Genomic DNA, 9,645 nt, shown 5'->3' with positions numbered 1-9,645 from the left:
TTAAAGATCTACTTTCTTAGGGCACCTAGTTGAGCATCGATTCTTGATTTCAGCGACATGAGCTCAAGCCCTGCATCAGGCTCCATGCTCAGCAGGGAGTCTGCTTGGGATTCTCTCTCTCCTTCTTCCTCTGCCCCTCCCCTCCACACTTTCTCTCTCTCCAAAATCAATCAATCAATGTTTTTTTTTTTAAAAAAAAGATCTGCTTTCTTAGCAGCTTTCAAATACATAATACAAAACTCTTAATTATAGTCACCGTGCTGTTTATTAAAATCCCAGAGCTTATTCATCTTATAGCTGGAAGTTAGTACCCTTTAACCAACATACTTCCATTTCCCTCACCCTCTAACCTATGGTAACCATCACTTTTCTCTGTTTCTATGAATTTAGCTTTTTTATACATATAAGTGATATCATAATACTGTTTGTCTTTCTATGCTTGACTTATTTCACTTAGCATAATGCCCTGAAAGTCCATCCATGTTGTTGCAAATGGTAGGATTTCCTTTTTTTTAATGGTTGTATGATGTTCCAGTGTGTATGTATACCTCAATTTTAATCCATTCATTATTGATGGATCCTCAGGTAGTTTCCCTGTCTTGGCTGTTGTGAATAATGCCTCAGTGAACATGCGGGTGTATACACCTTTTTGAAATGATGATTTCATTTCCTTTGGAAAGGAAGTAGGTTTGCTGGATTATTATAGTTCTATTTTTAATTTTTTGAGGAACCCCCATACTGGTTTCTGTAGTGGATGCACCAATTTACATTCCCACCAGTAGTGCATAAGGGTTCCTTTTTCTCCATAACCTGGTCAACACTTGTTAGTTCTTATCTTTTGGTAATAATCATTCTAACATGTAGGAGGTAAAATCTCATTATGGTTTTGATATGCATTTTCTTGATGATTAGTGATTTAGAGCATCTTTTCATGTACATGTTGGCCATTTGTATATCTTCTTTGGAAAAATGGCTGCTCAAGTCTTTTGCCCATTTTAATCAGATTATTTTTGCCATTAAGTTTCTATATATTTTAGGTAAATGATTTGCAAGTATTTTCTCCCATTCCATAGGTTGCTTTTTCATTTTGTTGCTTATTTCTTTTGCTGTGTAGAAGCTTTTTAGTTTGATGTAGTTCTACCTACTCTCATGGTACAAAAAATATGATAAGGCAAATTCTGTAAAATACTAGAATTTGGTGGCTCTGGCGTATAAATATTTTGGAGTTCTTTGTACTGTTCTTGTAAGTTTTCTATGCCTAAAAAGATTTCTAAAAAACTGTAAAGAGGTGGTCCATGATGGTGGCATAGGAAGATCCTGACTCACCTCCTACCAGAGATACAACAGATCTACAACTACATATGGAACAATGCCCTCTGAAAAAGACCTGAAAACTAGCTGGAAGCTTCTCACAAGAAAGACTAAAAGGGCTGCACTGAGATAGGTAGGAGAGGCAGAGCCACAGTCTTACCAAAACCCTACTCCCAGCATAGGATAACACAAATATGGAGTTTCCCCCTGAGAAGTGATTAGTTCATTTAATACCTATCTTCCTCAGACTCTTCCAAAAAAACTGAAAAAGAGGAAACACTAATATACTCATTTCCTGAAGCCAGCATTACCCTGATACCAAAACCAGAAAAGGACACCACAAAAAGAGAGAACCAACATTCCAAATGAACATAGATGCAAAAATCCTCAACAAAATATTAGCAAATGAATTCAATATTATATTAAAAGGATCTTACACCATGATCAGGTGGGATTTATTCCAGAGATGCAAGGATGGTTCAATATCCACAAATCAATCAATGCAATGTATCACATTAACAAAATGAAGGATAAAATCATATGATCATCTCAATAGATGCAGAAAAAGTATTTGACAAAATTCAGCAACCATTTATGTCAAAAACTTTACAAAATGAGTATAGAGGAAATGTACTTCAACATAATAAAGGTCACATATGACAAGCTCATAGTCAACATCATACTTAGGGGTGAAATGCTAAAAAGTAAAAAGCTAAAAGCTAACAACAGGAATAAGACAGGTATGCCCACTCTTGCCACTTTTATTCAACATAGTATTGGTAGTACTAGCCAGAGCAATTAGGCAAGAAGAAGAAATAAAAGGCATCCAAATTGGAAAGGAAGATGTAAAACCATCACTATTGGTGGACATGAGTTTATATATACAAAACCCTAAGGACTCCATTAAAAAACTGTTAGAACTAATAAGCTAATTTTGTAAAGTTGCAGGGTACAAAATCAGTATACAAATTTGGTTGTTTCTATGTACTAACGACGAACTATTAGAGAAATTAAGAAAACAATCCCATTTACAATTTCATCAAAAAGAATAAAATGCCTAGGAATAAATTTAACAAAGGAAGTGAAGGGCTTGTACACTGAAAATTAAAAGACATTGATGAAAGAAATTGAAGTGGACATAAATAAATGGAAAGATATTCTGTGTTCGTGTATTAGAAAAATTAATATTGTTTAAATATCCATATTGCCCAAAGCAATCTACAGATTCAGTGCTATCCCTAATGAAATTCCAATGACATTTTTCATAGAATAAAGAATCCTAAAATTTGTATGTAACCACAAAAGATCCTGACTAGCCAAGCAGTCTTGAAAAATAACAAAGCTGGAGGCATCATACTCCCTTATTTCAAACTATATTGCTTAGTAATCAGAACACCATGGTATTGGCATAAAAACAGGTACATAGGAACAGAATATACAGCCCAGAATTAAGCCCATACATATATGGTCAACTAATTTACAACAGAGGAGGCAAGAATATATAATAGGAAAGGGCAGTCTCTTCAATAAATAGTGCTGGAAAACTGGACAGCTATATGCAAAAGAATGGAACTAGACCACTGTCTTAAAGCATTCACAAAAATTAACTCAAAATGGATTAAATACTTGAATCTAAGACTGTAACTTTCAGAAGAAAAATATATAGTAAGTTTCTTGGCATCAGTCTTGGCAGTGGTTTTTGGATCTGACTCCAAAAGCAAAGATAATAAAAGCAAAAAGAAACAAGTGGGACTACATCAAACTTAAAAGCCTCTGCACAGTGAAGGAAACCATCAACAAAATGAAAAGGCAAGCTGTGGAATGGGAGAAAATATTTGCAAATAATATATCCCACAATTGTTTAATATCTAAAATACATAAAGAACTCCTACAACTCAATAGTGAAAAAAACCAAACAATCTATTAAAAAGGGCTTGAATGAACATTTTTCTAAAAGAGACATATAGCTGGTCAATAGGCACATGAAAAGATGCCCAAAATCACTGATCATCAGGGAAATGCAAATCAAAACCACAATGAAATATCACCTCACACTGGTTAGAATAGCCATTATCAAAAATATAAGAAATAACAAGGATGATGAGGATGGGGAGAAAAGGGAACCCTCGTATACTGTTGGTGGGAATGCATATTGGTGTAGTCATTATGCTAAACAATATGGAGATTGCTGAGAACAACTATTAGAACTACTGTATGATCCAGCAATTCCATTTTTGGGAGGGTGTTGAATATAGCTTTGCATTCTCCTTGGCAAACCCTATCCAGGACTATGCCACCCAGCATAATTTATTTGAAGATGCCACAGAAGCTACTTGTTTGAAACTTTCTAAACCTGAAAAAACACAAAAAGCAAACCAGACCAATTTCTCTCATGATTATAGATGTAAAAATACTCATAAAATAATGCAGTTGAAAAGGTGGTGCATATTAAATGCGTATCAGGCTACAACCAAGATTTTATTTCAGGGTTAAGCAGATGGTCAGTATTAGAAACACATAACTCACTTATCAATAGATCAAAGAAAGATTAAATGTAGTTATTTTAATATAGTGCCAAGTATATTTGATAAAATTTAACCTTAATCCTGATATAAACTTTGTTTTCTAAAAATATATTTCCATAACATGAAAAAGCCAAATCATACTCAAAGATTAAAAGCCCAAAGCATTTCCATCAGAATCAGAATTCTCCCATTCAATAGTGGATACAATAATGCTACATTTCAGAGTTGCTGTGAGAAGAAAAAAAAATGCTGAGAATAGCTAATAAGCATATATGAAATAAGATGGAAGTAATGAAATTAAGTATATAAGTCATTACACTAAATGTGATTGTAGAGAATTTTCCTATTACACACACACACACACACACACACACACTCACATACTTGAATTATTGGTAATTTGCTGGTATGAAAGACAAGACGTTTAAACTTGATTATCAGACTGTATTTGATCCAAAGATACTCAGTGCACATCATAAAGGCTCCATAAATGTTACATCATGCATGCTTCTTTGGTTAAAGGCATATAATCATAAGAGCTTTCAAATATGTATGAAATTATGGGCTACTTTATCATTATGATTATTATTAAGATTATTAGTTACCTAAATAGGGACATAAGCTCAGTACATACCAAGGAAATATTGACATATCTTTCATGTAGATGAGTTATGAATGATGTAGTATGAAATGACCAGGTAGAGACTAATTTTTACTGGCCAGAAGATAATTCCTGAAACACATATTCTTGCTGGTATTGGAAAAAGTCCTTAGAACGACATTTACAAAGTAGATAATTTCTATCATCTTCTTGCCCTATAAAATGCTTGGAATATCTTTGGTCAAGCTGTTAGGTGGTGAGAAAAAATTTTAAAAAGATAAACCACAAAACTCTGACATAATAAAAGTCAGTAAAAGATAGAAGACTGCTAAATTGAGTGAGTTTTTCCAACAAAATATATACAAAGCAGAGAATATGCTTATGAGATACAAAATTCAGACATCTTTAAAAAATATTCTGTGACATCAAATTACTTATATGGCTTATTAGTTCATTTCTGATGCAGGCCATGTCTACTCACATTCTTTTAACTACTCCCTTTCATAGGCGTTTCCTTTCCTTTATAAAACTTCCCACAATTGTAGATTAAGTTTTTGTGAGGTTTTTTTTTTTTTTTTCAATGTCTACTTCTCTTACGGGACTCTGAACTTAAAAAGAATGCTTGGTTTGTACACAATTGTAATCTAGAAATTAGCAGAGGGCTTGGCATAGAGTAGTACTACATCCACATTTACTGATGGATGAACCAATAAATATATGAACTGTTCACGTCAGAAAATTGAATTGTTAATATACGTAAATAATTAGATTGCTCCCCAGACAGCCTTCACCCCACCCTTATTCTTTGGTGATTGACAGATTAAAATAAAGAGTTTGCTTTTATGATTGTCTCTTCACTAGGACCAAACAAAATTGCTGGTACCAGGATGAAATAATTTTTTATTAAGGCAGCATGGATGAAAGAAATGACTACCTGGTGTGTTTAGGCTGGGCATTAGTATGATGACCATAATTATGAGTTGGGTCTGACAATTGATTTAAGTGGCTATTTTTAAAAAGATCATGAAAAATTAATTACAACTAAGGAATAATTAAGTGGCTAAACCCATGCTGTGGAAGGAGAACTATGGAGAATGGCTATAATTCATATTTAATGTGGTTCTGGTTTTTTTTTTTCCGAACCCTCCCCATTAGAATAATGGACCTGTGGTATAAGTGAGCATTTCTTCAAATCTTAGGAGGGAGGCTTCACTTTTCTATATATTATTTTACTTTGATATTCTCCATTGTTCTACTTCTGAGTTCTGCATTCTCTATTGCCTAACTGCACCAGAGCTTTTGTACAAATTACAGGCAGTTCTCTGTCTTCTTTTGTTAAATTAAGTTCTAAGTACATAGTTTTTATTAACTATATTTCTATAACTCTAGATATCACCAGTCTCAGCTGCATAAATAATATATGAAAGTCCCCAATGTTCTTTCAGAGATCCTTGCAAGTGGTTACTTGGCTGCTCCAGGAATGGTTCTTATGAATTTTGCTGTGTCCTCTTGGCCTGTCTTCATCTATTCCCTGTTGCAAGGACTGCAGTGAGAATGAAAAGGTTTTATTTCCTCCCTATTTCTTGGCATTTTGGTTAGAAAGAAGAGAGCATCTCCAGGATTGACTATAATCTGAATATTGCTCTGATTTAAAATGTGCCTGGGATTTTGTTTTTATTCAGGTTTGGAAAGGCCAACAGATCGGGAGATGATTGCCATTATAAAGATGGCTTGTTACTCAGAGTTGCCAAGAGGAGGGGTAATGCCATGCCATGCAGAGCCAATGAGGAAGCAACAGTGTTGGTCAGGAGACAGAAGGAACGAGGCAGGGGAAATCATTGGTCAGATTCTTAATGTGGTTTCCATGGGAAGAAATAGGTGAGGCAGGATAAGCAGCTTAGTAGGGTTGAAAAGGACTGGATAGTTTGAGTAATTTTGGCAGTCTTTGGGCTGTCTGGGTGTTCCCTAATTTTCCAGTTTCTGGCCTTGGGGTGATTTAGAGCAGGGGGGTTATTGGCTTGCTGTATGGGAGTTAAATAAAGAAGGTGGTCAGAAGTATTGGCTCTGGATGGGTTGGTTTGAAAATCAAAGGTAAGGCCTTGTTAAGTTGTTTGCTATCTCTAAGAATTGGAGTCATGGGAGGGGTAGTCTCTCCCCAGTCAGCAAGATCCCATATGCCAGAAAATACAGAAAACAAGAAAATATAGTAACTATATGCTCTTTCACCACATAGTTGCAAGGTATTCCTGACCTGTAAGTCTCCTCCTGGTCACACGTATCACTACCTGCTGCAACAGATTTATTAATTATCTCTTAACATTTTCACGTCCATTATGCATTGGTTTCATGCCCATGGTTCAGGTATTAGAGATAAAATATTATAATGCAATCAACCTGGCTATATACTTTATGTAGACTGATAAAAATTTAAAAAATCGAATCTTAAAAAGAAACCAAAAGCATTTAAATTATTGCTTTTGTCAGTATGTAAAATCAGTCAGAGTCATTTTAGTTCCTCATGGCTGTAAGAGCTCTGACCTATGGAACTAAAGAGCAAATTCTGATTTTCGGTCCGGTTAAGATGGCGGAGGAGTAGGGGACCCCTTTTTCAGCCGGTCCCCTAAGTCGAGTTGGATAGGTACCAGACCAGCCTGAACATCCACAGAATCAGCCTGAGATGCAGAAAGATACATCTGGATCTCTACAAATGAACATCTCCAGTGCTGAGAATTGAGGTACGAAGCAGGGAGCCATGAAACCACGCACAGATATCTGAAGATAAACGGAAGGGGGAGGGAGCCACCGCGTTCGGGCACTGGGAAGTGGTAGCCACCTGCACGGGGGAGCGGGCTGACTCGTGACCGGCACCCGTGAGAGAGCAGACTGAGACCATGAGCCGGGGAACGAGAGCCACCAGACTGAAATGGAGCTCCCGTGTGCTCACTGGAAGCAGACTGAGACCAGGAGCGCACGGGGGCGGCTGGCGGTGTTAGAAACACAAAGGACAGAGACGCGCCGGCCTTGGAAGTGAGGGCTGGGACGCCGGGTGTGGGGCGCACATCCTGGGACGCTGCAGGGTTGAGCAGCACCAACAGAAGCAGAGTTAAAGTGGCCAGAACATCAGTGGAGAACGGTCCGCGATCCCTCTATTCTGAGACAGAGGCTGAGATTTGGCCACTGCTGCTCTGACTCTCAGAAGAGGCATAGCAAACCACCAGGGAAAGCTGCCAGAGAACAAAAGCCTGGAAATACCGGCTCACAGTGGGCCCATCCACATCCCCCCTCACAGGGGACACAGAGACTCTACCCAGACAGGGTTGCCTGAGTATCGGCGCAGCAGGCCCCTCCCCCAGAAGGCAGGCCGAAAAATCAAGAAGCCCACATCCCTAAGATCCCTATAAAACAAGGGCGCACGGCCTGGGTCCCGGTCAATAATTTGGGCTCTGGACAACCCCACAACCTCTCCTCATCAGAATAACGAGAAGGAGAAATCCCCACAGCAAAGAAAAGACAATGAGTTTGTGGCCTCTGCCACAGAACTAATGGATATGGATATAACCAAATTATCAGAAATGGAATTCAGAGTAACAATGGTCAAGATGATGTATAGACTTGAAAAGAGTATTAACGAAAATGTTAATGAGAATATAGAATATCTAAGGGCGGAAATGAGAGCGATCTGGCAGAAATTAAAAATTCTATGAGCCAAATGCAGTCAAAACTAGAGGCTCTGACGGCCAGGGTGAATGAGGCAGAAAAACGTATCAGTGAATTGGAGGATGGGTTAGTAGAAGAGAAAGCTAAAATAGAATCTGGACTCAAAAAAATCCACACTCAAGAATATAGGTTACAGGAGATTACTGACTCAATGAAACGTTCCAATGTCAGAATCATCGGCACCCTTGAGGGGGTTGGAGAAAAACAGAGGTCTAGAAGAGATATTTGAACAAATTGTAGCTGAAAACTTCCCTAATCTAGCAAAGGAAACAAACATTCATGTCCAAGAGGCAGAGAGGACCCCCCCAAGCTCAACCACGACAAACCTACACCACGTCACGTCATAGTGCAATTCACAAATATTAGATGCAAGGATACAGTTGAAAGTGGCCAGGGCAAAGAAATTTCTCACGTACCAAGGCAAAGGTATCAGAATTCGTCCAGACCTCTCACTTCCAGACCTGGAATGAGAGAAAGGGTTGGGGGCATTTTAAAGTTCTTTCCAGAGAAAAACATGCAGCCAAGGATCCTTTATCCAGCAAGGCTAGTCATTCCAAATTGATGGAGAAATAAAGACCTTCCAGAATTGCCAGTCATTGACCAATTTCGTAACCACAAAACCAGCCCTACAGGATATATTAAGGGGAGTTCTATAAAAGTAAAAAGGCCCCAAGAGTGATACAGAACAGAAAGTCACAATCTGTAGAAACAAAGACTTTACTGGCAACATGGCATCATTAAAATCATATCTCTCAATAATCAGTCTCAGTGTAAATGGCCTAAATGCTTCCATAAGATGCCACAGGGTTGTGGATTGGATAAAAAGACATGACCCATCCATTTGCTGTCTACAAGAGACTCATTTTGAACCTAAAGATACATTCAGACTGAAAGTAAAGGGATGGAATCCCATCTATCACGCCATGGGACCTCAAAAGAAAGCTGGGGTAGCAATTCTTACATCAGACAGATTGGATTTTAAACTAAAGACTATAGTTACAGACAGAAGGGCACTATATTATTCTTAAAGGATGTATCGAAAAAGTGGATATGACAATTATAAATATATATGCCCCCAACAGGGGAGCAGCAAGATATACAAGCCAACTCTAACCACAATAAAGAGACCTATAGATAAAAATACATTAATAGTAGGGGACCTCAACACTCCACTGTCAGCGATAGACAGAGCACCGGAGCAGAAAACCAACATAGAAACAAGAGCTTTGAATGCCATACTCGACGAGTTGGACCTCATAGATATATATAGAACACTACACCCCAGAACCAAAGAATACTCGTTCTATTCTAATGCCCATGGAACATTCTCAAGAATAGACCATGTTCTGGGACACAAAACAGGTCTCAACTGATACCAAAAGACTGAAATTATTCCCTGCATATTCTCAGACCACAATGCTTTGAAATTGGAACTCAACCACAAGGAAAAATTTGGAAGAAACTCAAACACTTGGAGACTAAGAACCATCC

The sequence above is a fragment of the Ursus maritimus genome, unplaced genomic scaffold (genome assembly GCF_017311325.1).
Source record: "Ursus maritimus isolate PB19 unplaced genomic scaffold, ASM1731132v1 scaffold_13, whole genome shotgun sequence".
NCBI lineage: Eukaryota > Metazoa > Chordata > Mammalia > Carnivora > Ursidae > Ursus > Ursus maritimus.
This window is presented reverse-complemented; position numbering follows the sequence as displayed.